Source organism: Bubalus bubalis, chromosome 7, assembly GCF_019923935.1.
Source record: "Bubalus bubalis isolate 160015118507 breed Murrah chromosome 7, NDDB_SH_1, whole genome shotgun sequence".
NCBI lineage: Eukaryota > Metazoa > Chordata > Mammalia > Artiodactyla > Bovidae > Bubalus > Bubalus bubalis.
Window position 1 is genome coordinate 108796716 of NC_059163.1, and position 13884 is coordinate 108810599.

Consider the following 13884-nt stretch of genomic DNA (forward strand, 5'->3'; position numbering starts at 1 on the left):
AGTATAATCAACATAATTATGTATCCTCCAGGGCCTGTAACTATATGACCTCAATTTACTCTTATTTAATTTGCCTTCACATTTGGTTTTTACAGTGGCTCTGATTTATTCTCCACTGCCCACACTGTACCCCTGCTTTTCTCATTGTTGTAAAATCCAAATGTCCCTTGAAGGGCTGTGTTAGTCTCTGTCACTTTTCTTCCTCCACCTCTTAAATTAAACTTAAAACCTCTTCTGGATATTCTAAAAATCTGGAATGTTCTAAAAGACTCCTTAATGTGTCACTTTATACTATTTCAAGATAGAGAAAAGCAGTGTGATAATGAATTTTTAACTGGCTTAATCTCTGCAATAAAAGGCCTAAGAAGTTAACCTTCAAGTCACACAATCACCAGAAGGCACTAGAATCATGCTGCACAGCTTCTTACACAATCTCTCTTTCTCTTACTCCCTTCCCATCCTGCCATGTCTCTCTATCTGTCTCTGTCTTTCTCTCTGTATTGGTATCTTTGTCTCTGTTTGTGTTCATCTCTATATTTTCCTCTGTCTCTCTTGTCTCTCCTTCTCATTCCATGTCTTTCTTAAGAATGGCAAAGGTAAGTTTCTATTCCTCGTAAAATCATTACTCAGTGCTAGCAATATCCTCCGTCACTTGTTGGCCTGCATCCGGAAAGTCCTAAATCCATCTGGGAGCATTCTTATTGTATCCTGCACTGTGTAACCACTTCTATAAGTTTTATGTCTTTCACCATTCAGGGATATTTATATCTGGATGTATGCACCTCTTCTTTTCAAACCTTCTTGTATAAATATTTTCATTTGGTATTAGTCTCAGTTCTCCTGAGTAGTTTCAATGTGGGTGACACCTGCTGGATATCTAAAAGCAGAAGCAATGATTTAGCTACAAAATGCTTAGAAGTTTCGAATCCTATAGCATTACCATAGCATTACAAGGAGTACAGTAGAGTCCTAATTTTCTTTTTCAACCCAGTAGACACAGTACTCTTAGACTACTGTTTATAATCGTAGCTTCATTTTAAATAAGAAGGAGAGCTCTGAAGCACTATTCTTTGTCAGGTGTCTCTGGGGAAATTCACAAATATCTGCATTCTCAACTTTTTGATCAGTAAAATCAAGATGATCACATGTTGCATCACAGAGTTGCTCTGAGGGTTAAATGAAAAGAAAATCTGGCATATGATAAACTTCCACATTATTACCGTTCTTACCAATCATTAATAATTATTACCAGTCTCAAACATTATAATTTAGAGATTAAGCTATTACAAATTAACATCAATATGCAACTGTCTTTATCATTTCAGAAATATACACAAGTCTGACAAATAAAATTTCACCCCCACAATGTTTATAATTCTTCACTAAAACTGACAGACAGGCATTTGTCAGGGAGAAGAAGCTCCCTTAGACTATTTGAGAACATGAGAATGGTTTCTTCCAGGACAGGTCAGACTGAAGCTGAATTGGAAAACACATTCTTGAAAGATGGAATTAAAAGAGACAGTGTGGGAGGAGATGGAATTAAAAGGAGCCTACATCTGCAAGTTTATATTCTGAAAAGGTGACGAGAACACATACCCTTGGAATTTGAATTTCAGTCTGTTGTAACAACGAGCAGCACATTCAAGACTGACTGACTAGGAAGACAATCCAGCTCACATATGAGACCTCAGCCAACAGAAGGTTGGAAGTTACTGGAAAACAGCAATGGAGAGCGGTTGTTGGGAGTCAGGGAGTTCAAGGCAGCTTGCTCAAGATGATGAGCTAATACCAAAATATGCAGGTATCAGTGAGAGGACTGACAAACCGAAAATGAGTAGAGGATCAGGGAGAGACATTAATGATGAAAAGAATACAAACAAAGGACTTATGGTTGTGAGATTAATAGTAAGACTGGCTGAATTCTCTCTCATTTACCCTGAGACTTGATAATGTGATTTATGCATTCAATAAATTTGGCATTCATTAAGAGACTTTTGGTCACTCAGGAGGTGGTAGTAATGCCATTTTTTACCACTGAACATAAATTTACTCAGTACCATCTCCTACCATAGTCATCTCTTTGTTAACTCCATTATTGTTCCAACACACTAAATAGTGCCCTTGAAGCTAAAAATGCTTCCCAGGAAGATATTTAATATTCTCTAAGAAATAAAACAAAAACAAAACCCAACAAATGTGAGATAAATTAGGCAAAAATACAATGTACTTCCAACTAAACTGCCCAAAATCCTAAAAGAATTTCTGACTCACAGAATCACAATAGGTGCTTTATACAGGGCAAAGGCAAAATTTTACCTTAAATATAAATTCTTAAAGTCATTGAGAAATTCTATAAATAACATTAATTATGAATAAGTTATCCTTTACCATCCTGTGATATTTCTATAACTTCAATTATCTTTTCAACAGCCCTCAAAGTTCAGAAATACAAAATGATATGCTGCCTAACACATCTTCCTTCTCATTTCTTTCAGCAGGTGCTATCTTCCCAGTTTGTTTTGGTAATAATACTGTATTAGTGAGATTACTGCAACCATGTGATAATGCTTTAAAGTACAAATGCACTGCAATTTGTGAAAGTTTCATGGTCACCAATTTCCTCCAAGAAAAAGATGTAACTGTCTTACTATAATTTCTCAAATGATGTCATCTAAGAAGTATATTATCCCCTTAGTTCTTTATTATAATGCAGAACTAGACAAAATGAGTTTATGCTTTTATGCTAAGGCATACATTAAAAATATAAAAATCCTAGCTCTATTGTAATGGAATTTGAAGGACAAGCATACAGGATGATGTATAGAGGATACATGGATTTTCTCATTTATTATTTCACAACTATATTATTGAGATATCATCTATAGCTCAAAGTATATTTCAAAAACTGCCCTCTATCTGCCCTTTTCTGTAATATATAAAATGCTGAAATTGTTTATCTTTAAGAAAAAACCCTCCTGGTCTTAAGTCCACCCTCACTCCCTGTTCAACTTTTTACCTTCAAGTTCAGGTATTACAAAAAGTAGTTCACACTTAAATCTTTCCACATTTTCCAGTTGTTCTTTAGTCAAAAAAAAAAAAAAAAAAAATCAGAAAATAATTGACCTCATGCTGACCTCTTCCCTGGATGCAGTTAGCTGGGTCTATCTGCATTTGGATATAACTACTTGGAGGTCTCTTAGACACTTCATGCATAAATTTTCCAATAGCATATTCTTATAAACTCACTAAGCAGCTTTGTCAGATTTTAGTGAGTTTTTCTATTTTAGTTTTTCTTTGTTTTTTTTTTTGTTTTTTTTTTTTTGTTTTTTTTTTTTTTGCTTGTTTTTTAATAGAAATAGGGGCTTTTCAGTTGGTTCTGTGGTAAATAATCCATCTGCTAATGCAGGAAACGTGGGTTCTAGCCCTGGGTCAGGAAGATCCCCTGGAGAAGGCAATGGCAATCGACTCTACTAGTCTTGCCTGGAGGATCCAATAGACAGAGGAGCCCGGTGGGCTACAGTCCATGGGGTCACAAAAGAGTTGGACATGACTTACCAACTAAACAGCAACAACACTACTTCCCTCTCTACCTAAAGTTAATGACTAATGTAATGTAATGTTTACTCCCCCAGGAGTCTTTTATAATTTTCATATATGTGTATATGACCACAAATAAGATATATATGAATTGTATCATATTTTATGCCTCTCACAAACATGGGTACTTCTTGCACTTAAATATGCTATTCTTTCACTTTTTCTTGAGTCATTGCATCTTGCTTTAATTTGCGATACATAACTCTGGAGTACTTACTACATGCCAAACAATACACTGTGCAAATTAAAAATCTAATTCCATGTTCTTCACATGACTTCAGTACCCTGTGTTTACAACTTTCAAGTCCATAGCCTGACCTCTTACCCAGGCTGCAGTTATCTGCATTTTGATATAGCTACTTGGCCATCCTCTTACTGTCTCTGCCTCCTCATTTTTGAGTATTAAAAATGGCTTAACATGTCACCCAGACACTTTGTATATTAGAGGTCACCTTATATTCCCCTATAACTAGTCATCAATCTCTGAGGATTTTAACTCAAACAATTTTTAAATGCATCTCTTACTCTCCAGTTGTCCTATTAAGTCTCTTGCCAACTTTCTGCATTATTTCAATCTCTTTATATGTTTAATTTCTCCCTATAGCTTTCAGATATAACCCACCTGAAAAGGGAAATGGCTTCAAATAGTTTAGATAGCATGAAGTTAGAGCACTTCACCCTGACAGGATGACAGAAGGCTCTCTGCTAAATGGCACCTGCCTTTTTCCCAGCTTCATCTCTGCCACTCTCCACCTCATACTTCTTTCCATTAACACTGACTTATTTTTAGTTCCCCATGTATATCTGGCTATTTTAGAACAACGCAGACTTGCAATTCATTCTGCCTGAAAAAACCCTGAGACTGTCTTCACTTGTCTTTTACTTATCCTTCAGGGACACTTTGTTCTTAGTGTAGACAGAATTCTTGTTTTTCTCCCATCTTATAACTCTTTATGCAACCCAAGTACACTATTCCTGTTTTACTGTAGAGGCCTAAATCAGTATTATAGAGAACTGAATTGAATTTTACAGAATGTACTGTCTTTAGTGACCATGTTTACTTTGGAAATAAAGTTCTTCGGCGCTCAGCCTTTTTCACAGTCCAACTCTCACATCCATACATGACCACAGGAAAAACTATAGCCTTGACTAGACGAACCTTTGTTGGCAAAGTAATGTCTCTGCTTTTCAATATGCTATCTAGTTTGGTCATAACTTTCCTTCCAGGGAGTAAGCGTCTTTTAATTTCATGGCTGCAGTCACCATCTGCAGTGATTTTGGAGCCCAAAAAAATAAAGTCTGACACTGTTTCCACATCTATTTCCCATGAAGTGATGGGACCAGATGCCATGATCTTCATTTTCTGAATGTTGAGCTTTAAGCCAACTTTTTCACTCTCCACTTTTACTTTCATCAAGAGGCTTTTTAGTTCCTCTTCACTTTCTGCCATAAGGGTGGTGTCATCTGCATATCTGTGTTGTTGGAGAAGACTCTTGAGAGTCCCTTGGACTGCAAGGAGATCCAACCAGTCCATTCTAAAGGAGATCAGCCCTGAATGTTCTTCAGAAGGAATGATGCTAAAGCTGAAACTCCAGTACTTTGGCCACCTCATGCGAAGAGTTGACTCATTGGAAAAGACCCTGATGCTGGGAGGGATTGGGGGCAGGAGGAGAAGGGGACGACAGAGGATGAGATGGCTGGATGGCATCACTGACTCGATGGACGTGAGTCCGAGTGAACTCCAGGAGTTGGTGATGGACAGGGAGGCCTGGCGTGCTGTGATTCATGGGGTCGCAAAGAGTCGGACATGACTGAGCGACTGATCTGATCTAACACAAAAGGTTTGTTTATCATTGATAATATCTCTACTGACATATGGAAACAATTTATAGTTGTCTCCAACAACCTACTCTCGTCAAGAACTGTACTGATGGGGATTTCCCTGGTGGTCCAGTGGCTAAGGGTCCACACTCGCAGTGCAGGGGGCCTGGGTCTCTGGAGAGTCCTTTGGACTGCAAGGAGATCAAACCAGTCAATCTTAAAGTAAATCAGTCCTAAATATTCACTGGAAAGACTGTTGCTGAAGCTGAAGCTCCAATACTTTGGACACCTGATGCAAACAGCCAACTCATTGGAAAAGACCCTGATTCTGGGAAAGGTTTAAAGCAAAAATAGAAGGTGGGGGAGAGAATGAGATGGTTAGACAGCACCACTGATTCGACTGACATGAATCTGAGCAACCTCCAGGACATCGTGGAAGACAGAGGAGCCTTGCATGCTGCAGCCAATGGGGTTGCAGAGATTCAGACACAACTTAGCGACTGGACAAGAAAAACAACTGAAGTGCTGAGTGCAAAGTGCATGCTTTTCCTCACAACACCTTGCTTTTGTTTCTGGCTCTTCAGAAGTGGCATTTTCATAAATTAGAAGTGAGATTATGTAAGCACTTAATAAACACTGTATATAATTTGTGTTAACTTTTCAAAGTTCATGTTTAGGATTTATTTGTTCATATTTCTTAATAATCCTATCCCTAAGTCAAATTGTTGTATTTATTTTCTGGAGGAGGACCATCTTTGTTATTTTCAGTATTAACATTAGGCTTGAATTTTAGAATGAAATAGTGCTTTATATTGCATAGAATAAACGATTTAAATAAGAAGTATTCATTCTTTAATGATTAGATAGCGCTCAAGTTACAAAAGTATTGGCTCTTTCAACAATAATTCCTCAATTAAACCTTTTAATTTCTTCTAAATTTCTACTTTTTAAGGCATTTGATGCATTAGCTTATTTAATTCTCAAGTTATGTGATACAGGAAGGTCAAACATTATATAAATAATTTATTTATTCAAATTCAGGAAATATGCCCATTATAAAATATTTAGTGAATAACTTAAATGTATATAGAATTTCAACATTCTTCTAAATATCAATCTTGACAGTCACCTTTTTATGCTTTTTCTGTGATTTTCTGAATGGCTCTGTGTATGTGTGTTTACATGTGAGCAGGTTACACAGGCACATAGATCTCTCCATGTTCTTTGATAAATTTATGTCCAGGACATTAACTCCATATCATGACTAGGAGTTATGCATATTTTCACATTTTTCCTGGCTGTTACAGGAAAAAAATAAATAAATGACTGTGAAAGACAATAATATCTAGGCCATATTATGTAATAAATGCAATCTTCATATTTGAAAAAAAGCCACTAAATATTAAAATTATTCAAGCATATTATAACACTATTGGCTAAATTTCTGAATTTCTTTAAAATTAACATATTTCAAAGAGTTTAATGAAAAATGTATTTTCTATACCAAGAGCAATTGCATAGAATTTGGGAGCTTTCAATTGAAAAAAACACTACCATAAAGTACACTTATATTACTATTTTCCCAGTAGTTGAGTTTCATTTTGAGGGTGGCATAGGCAGAAGTAGGGCCATCCCTGGTGGCTCAGATGGTAAAGAATTCACCTGCAATGCTGGAGCCTGGGTTTGATCCCTGGGTTGGGAAGATCCTGTGGAGAAGGGTAAAATTACCCATTCCAGTATTCTGGCCTGGAGAATTCCATGGACAGAGGAGCCTGGTGGTCCACGGGGTCACAAAGAGTCAGATACAATTGAGCAACTTTCACTTCACTAGACAGAAGGGTCGGAGAAGGCAATGGCACCCCACTCCAGTACTCTTGCCTGGAAAATCCCATGGACGGAGGAGCCTAGTAGGCTGCAGTCCATGGGGTCACTAGGAGTCGGACACAACTGAGTGACTTCATTTTCACTTTTCACTTTCATGCATTGGAGAAGGAAATGGCAACCCACTCCAGTATTCTTGTCCGGAGAATCCCAGGGATGGGGGAGCCTGGTGGGCTGCCGTCTATGGGGTCGCACAGAGTTGGACACGACTGAAGTGACTTAGCAGCAGCAGCAGCAGCAGACAGAAGGGTATAAAAATATAGGTGAAGCCCACTTCAGGTATCATTTTTATTTAATTGAGGATTTTATAAGGACAAATAGGTTTTGGTGTCCAAGAACAATATTTGTGAGTTTTTTTTTTGTTTTCTCAAAAATTAAAAACAAGTTACTTTTTTTAGTTCAGTTTTAAGTTCTTATTCTTTCTGCCCCTAACATATGTGTATATTCATACTTTGGAAGTATTTTAAGATGATAACACTATGTTATAAAAATAAGATTGAGATTGATATTTAAATGAGTTAGATTTTATATTGAAATTATAAACATTATAGATGGTAAACAGTGGAAACAGTGGCTGACTTTATTTGTTTGGGCTCCAAAATCACTGCAGATGGTGATTGCAGCCATGAAATAAAAAGACGCTTACTCCTTGGAAGAAAAGCTATGACCAACCTAGACAGCATATTAAAAAGCAGAGACATTACTTTGCCAACAAAGGTCTGTCTAGTCACGGCTATGGTTTTTCCAGTAGTCATGTATGGATGTGAGAGTTGGACCACAAAGAAGGCTGAGCACTGAAGAATTGATGCTTTTGAACTGTGGTGTTGGAGAAGACTCTTGAGAGTCCCTTGGACAGCAAGGAGATCAAATCAGTCAATTATAAAGGAAATCAACCCTGAATATTCATTGGAAGGCATCATGTTGAAGCTGAAGCTCCAATACATTGGCCTCCTGATGCAAAGAGCCGACTAGTTAGAAAAGACCCTGAAGGCAGGAGGAGAATGGAACCACAGAGGACAAGATGGCTGGATGGCATCACCGACTCAATAGATGTGAGTTTGAGCAAGCTCCGGGAGATGGTGAAGGAGAGGGAGGCCTGGTGTGCTTACAGTCCATGGGTGGCAAAGAGTTGGGCATGACTGAGCAACTGAACAACAACAACAACAAAAGTATACGATTATAAAATGTCAAATTTTAAATAAAAACACAACCATTAAAGTATCCTGTTTCCTATGGATATATGCCAGTACTTCTTTTACATTATGTTTGTACTATTTATTCCCAAAGAATGATTTTTATCCACACAAAATGAAATAAACTTGGAACTCCTTAAAGCAAGATGATTACAAGAAACAAATCATAGCTGTTTAAATCAAGGTCTCTTACCAACATCTCTTGCCAAGAGCCTTATGGGCTAACAGTTCACAGAGACCTCAGCTGTGTTATTAGTGTATTTTTTTTTGGATACTTAAGACCAGACCTTTTCTCAACATTAGGCAACGTATTTTCATCTGGAAGTCCCCTGACCAGTGCTAGAACTTCAACTATCACATTTGCCTAAAGTTCCCACATTAATCATCCTATTTGAACAATGAAGACTTTGTTAAAATGAAAAGATGAGAAAATATCTTAACCCTCTCTGTGATGCTTACACACCTAGGAATTTGTCTTGCTATGCCAGTGAAGGATTTTAGGCAGAGTTATGTGACAGGATACATTCTCAAACACACTGTATGATCAGGACAAGTGTTATAGAGAAAAGAAAACCAATGGAGGCAATGCCACTGAGGGTACATGGAAGAAAAATCTTTTTTTTTTTTTGAAAGCATCATTTTGGTTATGTCTGGAAGGAAATGAAATGACCATTTCAGTTCTAAGAAAATGCCAATACTGTGAAACCTATATGGAACTCTAAATCAGAGATCCCCAGCTCCTGGGCCACGGACTCATACCAGTCTGTGGCCTGTCAGGAACCTGGGCCGCACAGCAGAGAGTGAGCTGTGGGTGAAACCGAAACCATTCCCCATCCTCACCATGGAAAAACTGTCTTTCATGAAACCTGTCCCCAGTGCCAAATAAAATGGAGAACATTGATCTAAATGATTCACTTTTACTAATTTACTAAATTCTCACAACTGTTATGTATTATTCTGATTCTCACATTAGAAATCTGAGGTACAGATGGCTTTACTATCTTATTCAAGGTGACGGAACTACAAAGTGGCACAGCTGAGATTCAAACTCAGAACATCCATTTTCGGAGTACATACACATCGCCACCAAGGAAAGAGTAATATCGCGAGAGAGCCCTTAGTATGGGGCTCAGAAGCACTCTGAAGGAAATGTAAATGTAAAATTAGAAACCATGACCAGCCTTGGATTTCTCTGTGATAAATGTCATACTGATTACACTTTTTTTGAGGTATCAGGCAAGGGGACATGAGGTGAGGTAAGGCAGATTACTGCTTCTGCTGAAATCAACTTCAGAAATACCAGTCCAGAAAAGAATTGGGAAAAGATCAGAGATTAAAAGCAGAGAATGTGTATTGATATACTTAAGGCAATGAAGGCTGCACTGAGCAACTTCTAACTTGTATTAATAGTCACCATCTCTGATTAAATCATTAACTTTACACAGAGAAAGGTCTTCATCTACATGTCATGAAGCGTCTATATATGATTAATCAGAAATGGGTTTTTAATCATAGAAATACTAATCTATTTTGTTTAGAAAATACAATCTCTTTAAAATTCAGCTTCCTCCATCATAAAAAATAAATTATTGGATTAGAATGATATAATTCACCTCAATATATGTTAATTAGGTACACAGAGAAATTGAAAGTTAAAGAATAAATTAATGATACATGAGAAGGCAAGGGCAACCCACTCCAGTACTCTTGCCTGGAAAATCCCATGGATGGAGGAGCCTGGCAGGCCGCAGTCCCTGGGGTTGCTAAGAGTTGGACATGACTGAGCAACTTCACTTTCACTTTTCACTTTCATGCATTGGAGAAGGAAATGGCAACCCACTCCAGTGTTCTTGCCTGTAGCATCCCAGGGACGGCGGAACCTGGTGGGCTGCCATCTATGGGGTCGTACAGAGTCGGACACGACTGAAGCAACTTAGCAGCAGCAGCAGAACCAAAAGAGCTTATACTCTGGCTGTTAATTTTTTGTATTAATAATTCTAATACAAGATAAAAGGAATTTTGTGAGACTCAAAACTAAATTTCTGTGGATACACCAACAAAGGAAGAGTTCGTTTTGATGGAATTTAGGATAACTCTGCTGCTGCTGCTAAGTCACTTCAGTCATGTCTGACTCTAAGAAGAGATAATAATGAAAATGTGCTGAAAGGAAGGAAAGTATTTAAAATATCAGCTAAGAAAACATACACACACACACACACAAACACACACACAGAGGTTAGATCAGCGTGTATAAGTGAGTATAGTTTAGTGATACACGGATGAGATTGCACTAAGTTCCAAATGTCACACTAAGGGAGTTACACAGTAGAGACTACTAACATTTCTAAACCTATAGACGATTAGATGATGCTGAGAACAAATTCTTAGGTACCTCTTGGTTCTCATTCAGCTTTAAAATTCTACAATTTTATGACTAACAGGAAAGTAACATTTATATTTTTTAATATCAAGAAATATCATAGTATTAATCTACTGCACATATTCTTTCATGTGTGTTTTGTTGTCAACACAAAGTTTGGGAGATTTCATTTTCTGATCATAAGTGATGGACTTAGTTTAGCTTATTAATTGCCTATTTTGACAATAATTCTTAGGGCTAACTACTATAAGCTAGAAGAACACCCTTGGAGTTACAACGGTTTTGAAGTTGGGTTTTTGTTGTAATGAATGATAAACTTAGTATTAATACCATATCAATTCTCTTAGTGAAAGGCTTTTGGAGTACCGGTAGAACGAGTGAAGATACAGCTTTCCTGGTCTTTTAATTGAGCGGGGATAGGGGTGGGGTTGGGGGATTGGAAGCTTCTTGGTAGAAGGTGAGAATAAGGGCAACAGTTTTAGTCTTTCTTTTCTCCTAACTGCCTTCCCTTTGAAGCTAAACGATGTTTTAAGTTTGAAAAGAATCTGGCAAGGATATTATAATGGAAGAAGTAAACAACTCTCTCAAAGCACAATATTCATGATTTTTCAGATGTGCTATTGTAAACACTGTCATGAGATTAAGAATTTATAGTAATGCTTTTTGTAAATGAAACACAATTGAAATAGTCTACTCCATTTTCTTTCATTTTGTTTGGTTACATTCCATTAAACTATATTCTGCAGGATGCCTTTTTAATATGCCCAAAGAAAATTTGCAAATGACTAGGCTTCATGTGTATTGACCTTCGCTCTTCTTTTGAATCTGCAGTATGGCTCATTTTAGTCAAGCTGTTGAAACATTTGTGGTATAATGCATCAAATTAAAGCAACCAGCTGTGATGTTTAATTTAAGCGAAAAGTTTATGATCTACAACTACATAATACCTTAGGGGATAATTGATATTGTATGTAACTTCACTACAGTGACACGCAAGATGTGTTACAAAATGCCTATAAAATGTCACATATTTTATTTTATTTTAAACCATTTGGACTTCAGATTTTAAAAGAACATCATCATTTATCCCAAAATGTATATCAGAGGATAAGTGAATAAACTGCATCATTCTCTAAATACAAATGAGATGTGAAGTATCATTCGCACGTGTCAGAAAAGAGGTTCTTTGTTTTATCCACATTATTTACAATGAAGTTCCTCCATTAATTACAGACATTCTGGAATTTGGAAATGTCATTAACCATGAGGCTCCATTCTGTTTATCAAGTTTCTTGTTGTATGAAAGTGAAAGCATCTAATAATGACCAAGACAAAAGGATATTAATTTATCAAGTCTCCTTTTGTTCAACAGTCTTACAACACAGTTGTTCAAAAGTGGCTCAGCTAATACACTCAGCTCAAAGGCATAGATCATCTGAGAGTGCAAGATCTCAGGGGAAAAAAAGACAAACATACAGAACACATACACACACATACACATATAACTTTTGGTGGGGAGAGACACACTAGATTTTCTAAATGCCTAAATAAGATATTTAAGCAAAGGGGAAAAAAACCCCAAGAAACAGGTATTTCCTTTAAAGAATATCAACCAATGAAACTAAAGTCACCTTTGAGCATTTGTTGATTTTTATGGCATTTTTAAATAACAATATTAGGAAGTACTTTAAAAAGTTAAGTGAATTTCTCAGGTTATCTGGGGGTGGGGAAGAGTGCAGCCGGTAAGATCTAGATCATTTGATGACCTAGCCAAATGCCTCAATATACAAGGCTAAAACCAAAATAGAAACCCCATGCCAAGACTTCTTAACAGAAAGAAAATCTTCTAGAGTTGAGAGACACAAAATATACAAGGAAAAAAAGGGAATATTTAAAATAAATTTAGAGCTTTGCTACATAGCCACTAGCTTTATATGCTTATTTAAAAAACTTCAAATGCAAACCCTTGAATGATTTGTGTTTGTAGATAAAGGATTTATGTAATCATATCATAAGAAAATATTTCTGTAACTTTAAAAATACTACTTAAAGCTATGTTTAGAGATAAGTGGAAGTGTAAGAGGAAAAAATGCTTTTACAGCAACTTTAGGGGGAAAGAAACATTATTCAATACCTCTGACTAGGTACATAGTTAGTTGAAGATAGAAGGAAAGCCAAACGTGAAGCAATCATTCACTTTTCACTATACCAACATTCTCTTAAATCCTGAAAACAAATTAAAGGTTGAAAACTAAATTATTACATTTAGTAGCCTAGCACTATATGTAATTGTTTTCTTAAATGTTTGAAAATAAAATTAAAATAAAGCCAATTATTAAATAATGCATCTTGATAAATCTGAAATATGGCAACCATCCATTGAGAGTGTGAATGCCCTCTGTCACTATTAAGGTCAGAAAGAATAATAGATCCAGTATAAGAAGGTTAAGGCACTCTAATTTTTCACTTAACATTTGGTATTTGATGCCAAATGTTTGCTCTAACAGTTTCATTGCTATTGTTTTCTTTTCCCAAAAATGTACTATGTCTACAGTTTGGTAGGTAATGTTCATTTTACTTAATATCTAATATTATCTGTGCACATTCAACATGAATATTGGTCAAAGGGAATAATAAATCATGTAAAATATAGTAAAATTAAAAGATAATGATCTGATCATCAGAATGTTAGTTTTTTGCCATTAGAGAGCTGCATGGGATTTTAAAGGTAAACATCATTTTAAAGGTTTTGGTTTGGTATTTTAAGAAAATTAAATACCAAAAGTGAAAATCAGAAACACCAATTGAAAGAGCTTTTAAGGAAATTTGAGTCCTAGTTAGAAAATTTGGAGATCACAATTTTTAGTTTTTGTCAAAATTTTAAATTTTACTGACTGTATTACATAGAACTACATCAAGAATCTAGTTACAAAGAAGTTTATAATCAAGAGCTTGATTGAGATGAAATTATTGAATGTATATGATGCACAGAGGATTCATTTTAGCCTT

At 36.3% G+C, this 13884-nt stretch overlaps 1 protein-coding gene across 23 annotated transcripts in view; it reads right to left on the bottom strand.

The window, feature by feature from the left end:
• The window catches only part of CCSER1 (coiled-coil serine rich protein 1), a 1462911-nt gene that overhangs the window by 692724 nt on the left and 756303 nt on the right, over positions 1-13884 (bottom strand). For 3 of the 23 annotated variants that reach the window (XR_006552540.1, XR_006552542.1, XR_006552541.1), the window contains exon 9: positions 1600-1715. The exons of the other annotated variants lie outside the window; for them this stretch is intronic. The gene's annotated coding sequence lies outside the window, so the exon portion shown is untranslated. The remainder of the gene's footprint in view (positions 1-1599; positions 1716-13884) is intronic. 23 annotated transcript variants of the gene reach the window in all.